Below are 13,840 nucleotides of genomic sequence, written 5' to 3' on the forward strand. Positions count from 1 at the left end.
CCCTCTACCCCCACCCCCACCTCGGGGCTCGAATGCTTTCTGGGAATTAACGCTGAGTTTTGTCAATACAGTAGCTAAATCTCCATGGAATAACTGGACCTTTCCCTTTGGCTTCTGTTTGTGCCGTGGCGAGGCCGGGCCTGGGGTGGGGAGGGGTATGGAGGTCTGGGGAGCTTTAATGTTGCCTTTTGGAGGACGTTCCCTGCGGGATCCTGGACGTATGATTCAGCTGTAGCAGATTGCTCTCGAGCCAAACATTCTGAGTTCCAGCATCTTATCTGAGGGCTGTATTGACGGAAGCAGCTGAACCGACTCAAAGAGGAGTTACCATGCACACAAGGCTTTCAATGTGTGCAGTCTCCCCAGGAACAGCCTCAGAAATCTCGCGGTGGGGAGCAGGAAGGGGACTCATTCGAGGGTGGAGGCGGGTAGCAGGGATGTCTGCAGCCCCGTCCTCCTCCTCTGGACTCCGGAGGGAAACACTGGGTCAGTGGTGAGCACTCTGGGCTGGCAGAATTCAGCTCATCCACAGAGAAGAAGGCATTTCTAGGGATTAGAACGGAGCAGAGATGGACAGGCTGTCAGATGCGATCGCTTGTTAGACTCTATTAAGCATCCACTCTATTTCAGGCCTCTGTCGGGCACTTCATCTGCTGTTTCTCTGAGTTCCACAGCATCTCACTGGAAGAGGAGAGAGAAGAAAGCAGAGTGTTAGACATCGTATGAGACTTATTTGGGGAACCAAAGCGAACCCATGGCAGAATCAGGATTTGAACCCGGATCATTTTGTGCTCATGTGATTTCCACAGCCCTCACTGCCCCCGCTCCCCTCCACCATTCTCACCCCACACCCCTTGCCCCTTGAGAATTGCTGGGATCCTCCAGATGGGGTTCCTGTATGGAGGGTGAATCATGCATCCACGGAGGCTGGACTAGATGCTTCCTTCAGCAAACTTTCTCCAGGAGAATCGTGAGACTTGAAAAGTTCAGATAACTTGTTCCCAAAGAATCTGAGGGGAAGATTCTTGGAGACAGTTTCAGAGTTTCAGAGCACCCTCTTTCACCTCCTGCTTGTCGAAGTCTCATCCTTTCAGCTCCATCTCTTTCGGGCAGTTTTTCCTGCCATCTCAGGCCTGCAGAGTCTCTTGTCAGGAGCATCCACCAAACGGACCTGGCAAGTTTCTTCCTGGAGGACTGAGCTTGCTGGGACAGAGCACTCTGCTTCCTTGGCTGTGGGTCTGGTCTCCCTGAGGACTGGCCTGGATCCTGGACATCCAAGTCCTACCCAGCAACAGGTAAAGCTGTGAATGCTCAGTTGCTTTCTGAGGACAAACTAGGTATCACTTCTCACTTCCATAGAGCAGGAGGAAGAAATGTCTCCCGAACAGACCTTGGCATTTGGAGACACGGGATGGTTTAATCTCTGCTTCCGTGAACACTTGACGGTGTCACTTTCCTGGACCTCCGTATTTTCTTCTTTATGAAGGAGGTGATAACATACATCTTACAGAGTTATGGTTAGGCTCATATGAGATCACGCATGTAAACAGGCTCAGTGGACTGTAAAGTGCTGGGTAGATGTGAACAATTCCCCTAGGGCTGCAGAAACCAATTTGAGCTAACTTAAGCAAAATAGGGAAATTATTTTAAAGAGAGGGCTCAGGGATTTCTCTGGTGGTCCAGCAGTTAAAACTTCACCATCCTATGTAGGGGATGTGGTTGGGGAACTGAGATTCCACATGCCTTATGGCCAAAAAACCAAAACATGCAACAGAAGCAATACTGTGGCAAATTCAATAACAACTTTAAAAATGGTCCACATCAAACATATATTCAAAGAAAAAAAAAAGAGAGAGAGAAAGGGCAGGGGATGGGTGGTGGTCAGCCTCAGAGGTAGCACTCTTGAGCCACAGGAAGAACTGGAATCCAGGACTGCAAGACCTTGTGAAATCCAGGCAGGCTTCTGGGTCCTTTATACTTGCTCTTCCCTGTGTATCTGCTTCTTTCTCTTTCTCGGTTTGCCAGTCTCCACAGCATAGAAGCAAGCTGCCCCAAATCTGAATTTACGTGTCACAAGATCCAGTCACAGCAGGAGAGTCCATCTTTCTTTGTTTTTCTCTCTCAATTCCAAATTCCTGAGTTAGGATATGTGTGCATGCATGTGTGTGTGTGTATGTGCTCAGTCGCTCAGTCGTGTCAGACTCTTTGTGACCCTATGGACTAAACCCTCCAGGCTCCTCTGTCCATGGGATTTCCCTGGCAGGAATACTGAAGTGGGTTGCCATTTCCTTCTCCAGGGCATCTTCCCAACCCAGGGATCAATCCTGCATCTCTTGCATCTTCTGCATTGGCAACTGGATTCTTTATCACTGCCCACCTGGGAAACCCATGAGATGGGACAAGGGTTGGCCCAACCTGGTCAGGTTATCAGTCCTATTAGTATCTATGCCCCAAGGGATAGAGTTGCTTTGTATAGGGAAGATATGGGGAGGCCTTTGCCCTATGGTTATGCAGAGGGAGTTCTAGAGAAGTGGTGAGGAAGTTGGTAGTTCCTGGGCTGGATAGGCATTTCGTAAGTATCCATTGTACTTGTTCTGATTGTCTAAAGCTGCATAAAAAAATGCCCCATGACTCAGAGGTTTATAACAATCATTTATTATGCTCTCTGATTCTCCAGGTAAAGAATTCTAGCAGAGCACAGAGGGGATGACTTGTTTTTGCTCTGCTGTGTCTGGGGCCTTGGCTGCCTGACTCAAAGATTGGGGCTGAATCATCTTGAAGGCTTGTTTGGTCATGTAATGGGCAGTTGATGCTGGCTGTTGGCTGAAGGGGGGCGCTCAATTTCTCTTCATGGGGGTCCCCATGTGGACTCTCCTTCACAGCATGGTGGCTGCGTTCTATTTATTAAGTGGTTACATCCAACAACTTAATAAGTATTTATCTCCCCACAATTTAGTTGCCTTTTGAATAATCCCCATCAAGTGAAAGACAGATTCTATTTTAATTTCATTCTTAGCTAATGACAACAAAGGGGATGTGTGGGGTACTACACAACTTCTCAGGTCTTAGACTCTGATTAGACACCATCACCTTTACTTCCTGTTTCATGTTGATCTTCTCACTGTTTATTATCACTAAAGTGAAGTAGTGAAGTGAAAGTTGCTCAGTCGTGTCCGACTCTTTGAGACCCCATGGATTATACAGTCTGTGGAATTCTCTAGGTCAGAATACTGGAGTGGGTAGCCTTTCCCTTCTCCCGGGGATCTTCCCAACCCAGAGATCGAACCCAGGTCTCCTGCATTGCAGGCGGATTCTTTACCAGCTGAACCACAAGGGGTTGTTATCACTGAAACCACCCCAAACTCAGCTTTGCAAGGATCTGGTGTCTTAGAAAGGAAGGGAGAACAATATACTGCTGAATCACCGAACAACCTCAAGCTCATGTTTTGTGCTTTGACAAACAGATGTCAGGAACTGCTCCGAAAAGTAAAATGCTTTTCTGTGCTCCTAAGAATTTGTTGTGGGCCTCTGGGTACCTCGGTCCATGGTTTGGGAATCATGAGCTTCAACACTGTAGATCTAGAATTAGAACCTGATTAATATGCCAAAGGTATAGTTTCTTAGCAGATATTCAGCTTCCTGCAAGGGCATTCAGATTTAAAATTTGGGGGATACACTGATTCTGGGTAATTATGTTTTAGTTGATTTGTCCAAACTGATGAATTTTAGGGAACCACTTTGGCTTGCTTTCATACGTAACAGGTGAGAAATAGTCTCTTTCCCTTCTCTTAGGGGTGGTGAGCTATGAGTTACATATTGCTTTTAAGACATTGACAATTGCCCTGGAAAATATCATATATAGAGATTGAGGGAATGGCATAGAACAGGGGATGGGTGTATATCTATGTGACGAGACTCACCCAAGTGAGGCTGTGCTGGCGGAGAAGGCTCAGCATCACTTCATTCCAAGCTCAAAGTAGTGTTCTTTCCACCATCCTGTAGGACTGTCCAGGATAAGGTGAAATCTTACATGAACTGCAAAAAATTAAGGTGAACCCACCCCATTTCTAAACCAAAAGAGTTTCTGAGGCTCCTGAGGCCAAATGAACCTAAGACATTAACATATTTTCCAAGGCCACTTCTTATTTAGTTCAGAACTTTCTATATGACCCCAGTAAGGTCATTTTATAGCTCTCCCTTTCTCCTTAGCAATGAGGTGGTAAGAAGTCATTTTTTCTCTAAACTTACTTAATCAATTTCAAATGAAAGAGAAAATATGCATTCATTTAAAGGGTCCACCTACCTGATCTAGAAATACGGCCCAGTTTCTCCTTCTCTCTCTTGCTTTGCCTCTTGCTCTCTCTCAGCTTCTTATAATTCTCAGCCAAGACAATAGGAGTCATGTGATGTGACCGAGAAATTGGGCCAGTTAAAAATAGAAGGCGCACTCCACCAAGTTCATTAGAAACTTGAAGTTTCATTGTTGATTGCTGTTAATTTATCTCTGCCTGCCACACGGATGGGGGAGCGGGGCAACAGAAAATCGCCAATTCTGCGATCCAAAGCCACCAGCCCCATCCCCCACCCTCTGGTTCTATTTCCTCCCCTGGCTGAGGGTAATAGCTGACACCTGCTTACCTGGGCTCTGATAACCTCCCCTCCCGGTCCCCAGAAACTCTCTCCTCTGGGAGCAGTTGTAGCTGTGAAGAAGCTGGGTTGACTTCTCTGTTCCCTCAACATCAGCTTTTCTAAATGGAAAATAGGGGTCCCCTGTCTCGTAGATCTAACATTTCACTTGTACCCTGGCACCTGCTGAATTCTAAACACATCTTGGCCAGCCTTGTCAAGCAGATAAATATTACAGGTCACAGTGAGACCCACTGGTTCATTATGGAATCAAGTCCTCTCCGCACTTGGCCCTCAACAAATGCACGAGTCCCCATTGTCTATCCGGCAACGTATCTGCCCCGGCCTCCAGGGTTCACAGTGGAGGGTCCAAGGAAGGCCTGGCCAGGCCCAGTGCTCTCAGACCTAGCCCTTCCGAGGGTGGGAAATGAATTCTCCATGATACAGTTTGCAAGTTGTTTCATCAGATCTGCTATTTTCACCCTGGCTTTCTTGGATGAGCAGATTGAAGTGCTGACAGGGGAAGTTGTAAGGCTAAAGCTGGGACCATCCTTTTTTAGGTCGGATGATTGTCTGTTGTCTGTGTCCCCACTCCTGAAGTAGGAGCAGGGCGTGCATTCTAAGCCAGGGCTCTCCTCTTTGGAGAGAGTGCTAGAGTTTGGGGTGTGGGTGGGTAAATTTAGGCCTGGCCATTCTTACCAATGGGCTTCCCAGTTGGCACAGTGGTAAGGAATCCACCTATCAGTGCAGGAGATGCAGATTCGATCCCTTAGTTGGGAAGATCCCTTGGAGAAGGAAACGGCAACCCAATTCAGTATTCTTGCCTGGAAAATTCCATGGACAGAGAAGGCTGGCGGGCTACAGTCCATGGAGTCACAAAGAGTCAGACACAACTGAGTACACGTGCACACATTGTTCCCGGTGCTGAAATAGAAGCAGTGGTGTTGAGGGGTGCTGTCTGTACATCTGCGTCTCTCTGAGTTGGGGTTGATTGGGAAGCAGACACAGCGAGGACTGATGGAGTTTCAAACCCTGGCCTTCCTACCGATGAAGTCGGCCTGTGGAGCTCAGCCTGGCTGTAGCCTGGCCTCCTCACACCCCATCCCTGAGCTTATACCTCAGGACCCGGCTGACGACGAGGCGGGCCGCTGAGCTGGGACATTTTGCCCTATGTTGCGTCATCCCATCAAACCCACAGAAGAGCTGGAACTCCAGTTCTGGGTGTGGCAGGCCAGCCAGCCTGAGCGTTCAAGGTCACCTTCGGGAAGAGGGCAGATCACACCAGCTGGGCCGGCTGGCCCCGAGAAGGGCTGAAAGGAAATTGTCCTCCTTCTTCAGGGAGGTGAGGGCCCCAGAGTCTTCCCTGCTCATTCGTTCCTGTCAGGGAGGGTTCACGGCTTCCCTTTTTGGACAGCAAGGAGGGGCAGCCTCTTTAGCTTCAGCTTACCTGAAGCTGTGGGGTTGAATGTCACGTGGCTCTTGGCCCTGGCCTGGGCCAGGGGCACACGGGGTGCCCTAACGACTGTGTTGAACCCAGCAGTGGGGCTGAGGTGAGCATGTGGGCAGCCCCAACCATGAGTGACTCTGAGAAGATTCTCCTGATGGCGTTGAGGCTTCCGAAGGCTGGGCTTCAGGCCCTAAGCCAGGTGAGGTGGTTGTCAGGGGGCAGCTGGGCCCACCTGCTTTCCAGGTGAGTTTCAAGCTTCACATAACCACACGACTGAGTGTCAAGGGGACCCACCCACTTCCCCACCTCCCCCCACCAGAGTTCTTTGGGCAATTTCTCCGAGGGCAGCTGGGAAAGAGCGTTGAGAGGGAAGGCTGGGAAGTAGGTACTATCATCCCTCTCTTGCGAAATTTTGAGATACTGATGTCCACCACCACCTCCCTCATCTGCCCGGAAGTTGAGTGAGAGCCCTCACTGCTAGAGTGTCTGGGAAGGGGTGCTCTGAATTGCATGTTTTTCTTGCTGGAATTGAGAACAGAATATAGAGGGCTGTCGCTGAGGAGAGGTTCTTAGAGCTCTTCTCTGGTCTCCAGAGAGAAAAGAGACTTCTTGGACATTCTTGGTGTTTATCAACAGGTCCCAAACGAATTTGTTGAAATAGCATTTCTTCCTCTCTTTTCTTTTTAATATTTATTTGGCTGTGCCAGGTCTTAGTTGTAGCACACGAGATCTCGTTCTCCGACCAGGGATCGAACCTAGGTCCCCTGCATTGGGAGCACAGAGTCTTATCCACTGGACCACCAGGGAAGTCCCAGAAGTGGCATTAGCTATATAGTGAGAAAAGGCACTTTCTGAGCCATGTTCTCCGCATGTATAAGGTGGTACCCTCAGTGTGGTCCTAGCCAAGTTATGGTATCTGTGGCACTTACTCCATGGAGGTGGTGGGATGGTGCTTCACCTGTCAGATGGGACCTTTGCTTGTGTATGTCACAGGATCGTCCCCAGGGGTGGGTAAGCTATGTCCACTGGGCATCCTAAGTGTCACGCTCTCATTCCTACTGGGCAGCTGAGCGTGGTAGTCAGGATGTGGGTTCTGGAGCGGGATTTCCTGGGTTCCGACCCCAGCTCTGCAACTGACTAACTGTGTGACCTTGAGCAAGTTATTTCACCTCTCTGGGCCTCAGATGTCCTGTCCATAAAATGAAGAAAATAATTGTGCCATTTTATTGGGTTGATGTGAAGATAAAATGAGGCATTTAAGTGCTCAGTAAACACTGGCTGCTCTAATGAACACTGCTATTGGCAAACCATGATTGCTGCTGTTATTCCATTTTCTGGAATCTCAGGGCCCTCGGTGATGAGGAAGGCAGAGTCTACAGAAGGTTAGGGTGATTTCCATCGGCTTACCATCACTGTGGATGTCTGCAGAGATGTTGTATTTCAGGTGCTAAGTCATGTCCCACTCTCTGCAGCCCCATGGACTGGAGCATACCAGGTTCTCTGTCCTTCATTATCTCCTGGAGTTTGCTCAAACTCATGTCCATTGAGTTGGTGATGCTATCCAACCATCTCATCCTCTGTCGCCCCCTTCTCCTCCTGCCTTCAATCTTTCCCAGCATCAGGGACTTTTCCAGTGAGTCAGCTGTTCTCATCAGGTGGCCAAAGTATTGGAGCTTCAGCTTCAGTATCAGTCCTTCCAGTGAATATTCAGCGTCAATTTCCTTTAGGATCGACCGGTTTGATCTTGCTGTTCAAGGGACTCTCAGGAGTCTTCTCCAGCACTACAATTCAAAAGCATAAATTCTTTCGTGCTCAGCTTTCTTTCTCTCACGTCCTAATGTACATGACTACTGGAAAAAAAAACATAGCTTGTAGTCGATTTATATGTGTTAGTTTCTGGTGTATAGAAAAGCAATGTTGTGTTAATTTTTGGTGTATAGAAGAGTGATTTAGACACACACACACACATGCATATATATATGTATATATAGTTTTTTCCATTATGATTGATTACAGAAGTGTTTCCCCATTTTTGAAATGCAGATCGAATGTAGCAAACTTCATTTCCATCTTTGCCTCATCTTTCATAAATGTCGAGAAAAGGCCCAATATCTCCCTTACCATTACCCCCAACTAAAAAGAGATCAAGACCCCCACCTTGAAAAGATCTGGAGCCCCATAGCCTCTGCCCTACATGCATCATCGTGTCCGTTTCCACAACACAGTCAAGTCAGGTGTGGGTTTCAGTTTACCTGGGATCAGGTTGAAGGCTGAGTGCCCACCAATTATCTCTATAAAGGAAGGGCTGGGATGAGAGAATGGAAGCAGCCATCATGTCAAGCTTGTGTGATTACAGGTGAAAGGGGAGTTCAGGAGGGAGAATTGTGGGAAGGGGAGGACAAAGTGGAGCCTGAGGGATTACGTGACCTGTGAGTCCTGCCAGAGGCCCACGGATCCTGATGGCCCTGATCCAGCGACGGCAGGGGCTGTGCCTGGGGGGTAGAAAGAGCAGGGTGTTGGATGTCACTGAGACCTGGGCTGGAAGCAAGGTGGTGGCTCAGTCGGCTTTGAACATATCTCTTTTTAAGTCTCAGTTTCTTTACTGGTGAAATGAGGCTAATAGAAGGTACCTATTAGAAGGTACCTCTGAAGGTAATGCAGATTTAACAATTCAGTGAAAATAAGATGCTGGTCTAGGGTTGGCTACATAGCACACAGCAAGTGGTTAGCAGATTTTTTTCTTTTTAAATTGGAGTATAGTTGATTTACAGTGTTGTGTTACTTTCTGGAGAACAGCAAAGTGATTCAGTTATACATATTATGTATGTAATAACATAGGGTTTTACAAGATACTGAATTTAGTTCCCTGTGCTAGACAGTATGTCCTGTTGCTTATCTATTTCATATATAGTAGTTTATTTCCGTTAATCCCAAAGTCCTAATTTATTCCTCCCCTACCTTTCCCATTTGGTAACTATAAGATTTTCTTTTATGTCTGAATCTGTTTCTGTTTTGTAAATGAGTTCATTTGTATCGTTTTTTTTAAAATTCCACATATGAGTGATATAATACGATATTTGTCTGACTTACTTTGCTTAGTATGATGATCTCTAGGTCCATCCATGTTGCTGTAAATGGCATTATTTAATTCCTTTTAAAGGTTGAATAATATTCCATTCCACTCCACGGTATATATATATGCATACATATATCAGATCTTATTTATCCATTCATCTGTTGATGGACATTTAGGTTGCTTGGCTAGTGTAATAGTGCTACTATGGACATTGAGGTGTGTGTATCTTTTTGAATGATAGCTTTTGTCTTTTCTGGATATATGCCCAGGAATGGGATTGCTAGATCATATGGTAACCCTATTTTTAGTTTTTTAAGGAAATTTCATCCTACTCTCCATAGTGGCTGCATCAATTTACACTTATACTAACAGCATAGGAGAATTAGCAGATGTTAATATGCCAAACAACAGGTAGTTATTGAGCATCTGCTAAGCAACTTCCATCATGGACTGATGTGTCTGACTATCGTTTAGTCATTAGTTTACTCAACAAACATTCGAGAACAGTATATGTCATGCTCTGAGATCGTCCTGAGAATGCAAAGAACACGGCAAGTGTCCTCAGGGAGCTCATACACCATACACTCTCTGCGACTTTGTCTATAAGGTTTAAATATTGGAAAAAATGGGAAGGCCCAACAATAAGGAAGTCGTTAAGAGGATGGTGGTTTGTCCACACAAAGGAGCGTTATTAATATAGTTATACTGACACGTATTTATGAAGTCACAAAGAAGCAGATAATGAAATCATAAGTATAGCTGCTTTTCAGTATTGGCAGTTGTTAGGTTCATCAATCATAAAGTCACGGTGCACATTGAATTAGTGAACAGGAACCATAGCTCCTAAGAGAAATACATAGGTTCCTGGGAGCCTCTGGGTACAATGTTTTCATCAACTGATCAATTCATAACCTTGTTCTATTTGTGCTTCTGTTTAAAGATGTTTTATTTGTATATATTGTTGGTTCTTTAATATGGAACTCATGGCAATAGCGCTAGAGCCCATGCCCAAAGAGAGCTTTTCTAACACATACTTTTTCTGTAAAGGATGTCACAGCCTTTTCACATGGAGGAACACTAGGCAGTGCTACAGCTGGGGACCATTTTAAACAGTGAAATCATCAACAGAGAGCACAAAAATGTGAAAACCATGCACTAAATCAACAGAGTTTGTACAGTATGACAGTTGAAACAGGAAGGCTGGGCGTCATCACGTTCACGCTGGGCTGGGGAGGTGAATGTGGGCAACATAATGTTTCCACTACTTTGTGCAAATAAAGTGCCATGAGCATTCATTTTAGGGTTTCAAATATATTTCAGTGAGGGCACCCAGTACTGCAAATAAGAAATCCGCAGATAATGTATATGTACATGTGGATAAAGACTGGAGATGATGGAGAAGAAAACAAAAACAGTGGTGGTAGGATTACAATCAGTGATTTCCCGTTTTAAAATTTTCATCCATGTCATCAAGGTTTTTTTCTTCTTCTTCATCTTATAATAATTACACCTCCAGGAAAACAATATGAGCTTGTGTGTGGTCTTCTACACACCCCTTCCTTCCTAACTTGCTCCCACGGCTTGATCAGTGGGCTCGGAGGTGGTGGGAGTGATGCTTAGGACTCATTGGTTTCCTAACCTGGGCTTCTCCATGACTACCAAGGTTTCTGGAATGGCAGTAACAGGAACCGGGAAGACTTAAAACTCTTTCTTAATGTGGAGGCAATCACATCCTGACTCGGGACCTCTCCCTAGAGCACACAGCAGCGACCAGTTTTTCTCTGGTTGTCATTGTGTTCATTCTGTGTGGGCAGTTCCCCAGACCTCAGTCCCGTCAGAAGCTCCAACATCAATTTTCCTGTGTTTTCATGACTGGGAAAAATGAATTCATTAAAATGGTGAAGCCTTTATTATTTTTTTTTTTAAGGAAAAATATCTTCCCCAAATTTGAATTCTTTGGAGGAAAGATTAAAAAAAAAAAGAAAGGTGTGTCTGTAATGGAAGTATGTAGAGTTTTTGCTTGAAATCATGTAAAAGGAACCCTTTAATTTCTCTTGAAAAAGAATTTGGCAAGAAGCCAGCTCACCCATTGGTGGAGCCTAGGATGTGACACTGGATGATTCTAGGGGGCTATTTGAAGATCCAGAAACTTCTTCATTCACTCTGGCAGAGGCTAGGACAGTATTATTCTAATTCCAGCCTATGGAGACAGGAAATTCCAAGCCACAAAGGTGGCTAACATTTTTACCTGATTTGCCTCTGGATTTGGAGTTATGTGAATGGCTTGTTTGTCTAACTCAGCTCTGCTCAAATCAATCTTTCATGGATTCCCCTCAAGTAAAGATCACCTTGGGTCGAAGGTCACAGGTCATCGTGGTTCTCAAATGCCTACCGACTTTGTGAGAGTTCCAAAGTAGACGATTACCCAGAAATTAGTGAGGAACAAATGCAAGTATTTCAAAAGACTAATTGGGAAAAAATGAGTACCACATGAGACACGATGTGTCAAAAGCTGTCTTCGTGGCTGTTCCAGTTAATTCCCAGTTTTTCTCCAACCTGACTTATGATACCGCAGAATGTGATCGGAAGCTCCCGCTGTTGACACAGAGTTCCTTTGTGTTATATCTGCTGCACAGTGTCCTGACTATTTCGATAGTCATCTCTTCTGGTCCCTGTACTGTGCTTGTACACATGACACAGTCTTAAACACATGTGAGTCCAGACACAGACATGCATGTCCTAACAAAAAGATTTCCCTCAAGCAATTAATTTGGAAAAAATCTTAGAAGGACTTTCCAAAGGTACAGTTTTGCAGCTCATTCCTGAATTCTTAGGGTGTAAAGCTATTAATTTTGGTTTCGTAAAAAGTCAAGAGTGTTCACAGAAGCAAGCCAGGAATAACTAGGGGCATTCAAATTATATGGAGAGGAAGAAGCTGAAAGGTGAACTAGGAATTGTTGGAATGATAGATTAAAGCAGTGTGGGCAGTGTGAAAGGATTGGGCTGGTTAAATGCATGCATTTTTAAAGGATAAGTGGTCATGCATACAACAACGCACAGCCTTGGCCTTCTGGAGAGCCAGGGGATCACTTCTAGATGGAAAGAAATTATTATTATTATTTTTTTACATGGGCAATGAGAGGACCACTGCTTCTTCCAAGTGTGACCTCCGAACATTAACATCAAGATGCCTTACATTCAGCTTCAAGCCATGCTTTAAAATCAATTTTTGGCAAATTTTAACATTTCTATTGTGAATTTTGGGGGAAAAGATTAAAAGAAGTCTATCTGTTGATATTTATTTTCTTGTCCTTTGTTAACCAAAGATTCTATGGAATGTGTATTCGTACTCAGTCACTCAGTCATGTCTGACTCTTTTGTAACCGTATGAATTGTTGCCTGCCAGCTCCTCTCTCCATGGAATTTTCCAGGCAAGAATACTGGAGCAGGTTACCATTTCCTACTCCAGGGGCTCTTCCTGACACAGGGATCGAACCCACGTCACCTGCATCTCCTGCATTGACAGGTGGATTTTTTACCACTATGCCACCCAGGAAGCCCTCTATGGAACGTTCCAATTTAAACGAACAACTTCTATAAATCTTGGTGCAACTTCTGCATTTCGGTCCCTTCTTCTAGAGGAAAGGACATTTTAGAAGGGGCAAAACTTGGAAATCCCTGCTCAGTGACCTGTCCCTTCTCAAGTCAGCAGAGTGAGATGCCGAACAGTATAGGCTTGGCTCCAAGATCTTAAATAGATTCACTCTAACTGGCTATTTATCCCCTTTGTGTTGAAAATGAGAGGAGTAGCTTCTGGAGCAGCTACTCTATGCTAGACACTGAGCTGGATGCCTTGGATGCCTTGTCAATTTTCTATCTTTATAATCATGTTGCGAAGTGGACAGTATAAACTTCCCTGTTTAAATGAGGCTGCATAGAGAGGTTAAGTAACTTACCTGAAATCACCCAGCTAAATGGCTGAGCTGCGATTCAAGCCAGATGTGTCTGTCTTTGTGGCTTCTACGTGGTCACACTTCCCAGAAGCTCTGAAATCACCCTCTAGGAGAGATGGCATCCCTGCAGCCCACCAGAGGGGGTGGGGGATTTCGGCTCATTTGGCCAGGATGGGGAGGAGGTGGGATGGAGGAGCCAGCCAGATGCCACAGCCATCTCAGGTCAGATGAAGCCTGATCCTTTCTCAGCTTGATTTGACCTAGAACTGGGAAACAGATGGGTCCACGCTGCCCGAGGGTCTGAGGGAGACTTAACAGACAAATGGGGCCAGGCTGTGATCGCTCCTGTTCTGAAGGCCTGAGGCTGGGGGCTGTGTTGGGAACACCAAAGCTCTAGTGTGGACCTTTTGACTTATAAAACCTTAGAAAAGAATTCAACTCTTGGGGCTAGAGGGCTCATCCTTTTGGAGGTCAGCAGATCCAGGGAGACCAGGGGCAAATCCAGGGAGATAAGACAGATGTCAACAGATGCATTGTAAACAATGTGGCTTCTTGCTGGGATAGCCGGGAAGATAAACAAGGGCCAAGGAAAGGTGCCTAATGGACTTAAAGCTCATTCAGCAGCAAAGATTCATCCCTTTGCAGTGCTGAGCATGGGGTTGTTTGGAAGAGATGCTGGATGCTTGCTAGATGTTTGCTAGAAATGCCCTGCAAAGGGATGAGCATGGGGCCAGGCTC

General features: G+C 45.7%; 1 long non-coding RNA gene across 1 annotated transcript in view; it reads left to right on the forward strand.

The window, feature by feature from the left end:
• The first annotated feature begins 261 nt into the window (after nt 1–261).
• LOC145544901 (uncharacterized) overlaps nt 262–13,840 on the forward strand; it is a 35,682-nt gene continuing 22,103 nt past the window's right edge. The window contains exon 1 of the long non-coding RNA XR_014081694.1: nt 262–1,295. This is a non-coding gene — a long non-coding RNA (uncharacterized LOC145544901). The remainder of the gene's footprint in view (nt 1,296–13,840) is intronic.

This window comes from Giraffa tippelskirchi, chromosome 4 (assembly GCF_054371585.1).
Source record: "Giraffa tippelskirchi isolate mGirTip1 chromosome 4, T2T-mGirTip1v1.2.pri, whole genome shotgun sequence".
In the NCBI taxonomy this organism is placed as follows: domain Eukaryota; kingdom Metazoa; phylum Chordata; class Mammalia; order Artiodactyla; family Giraffidae; genus Giraffa; species Giraffa tippelskirchi.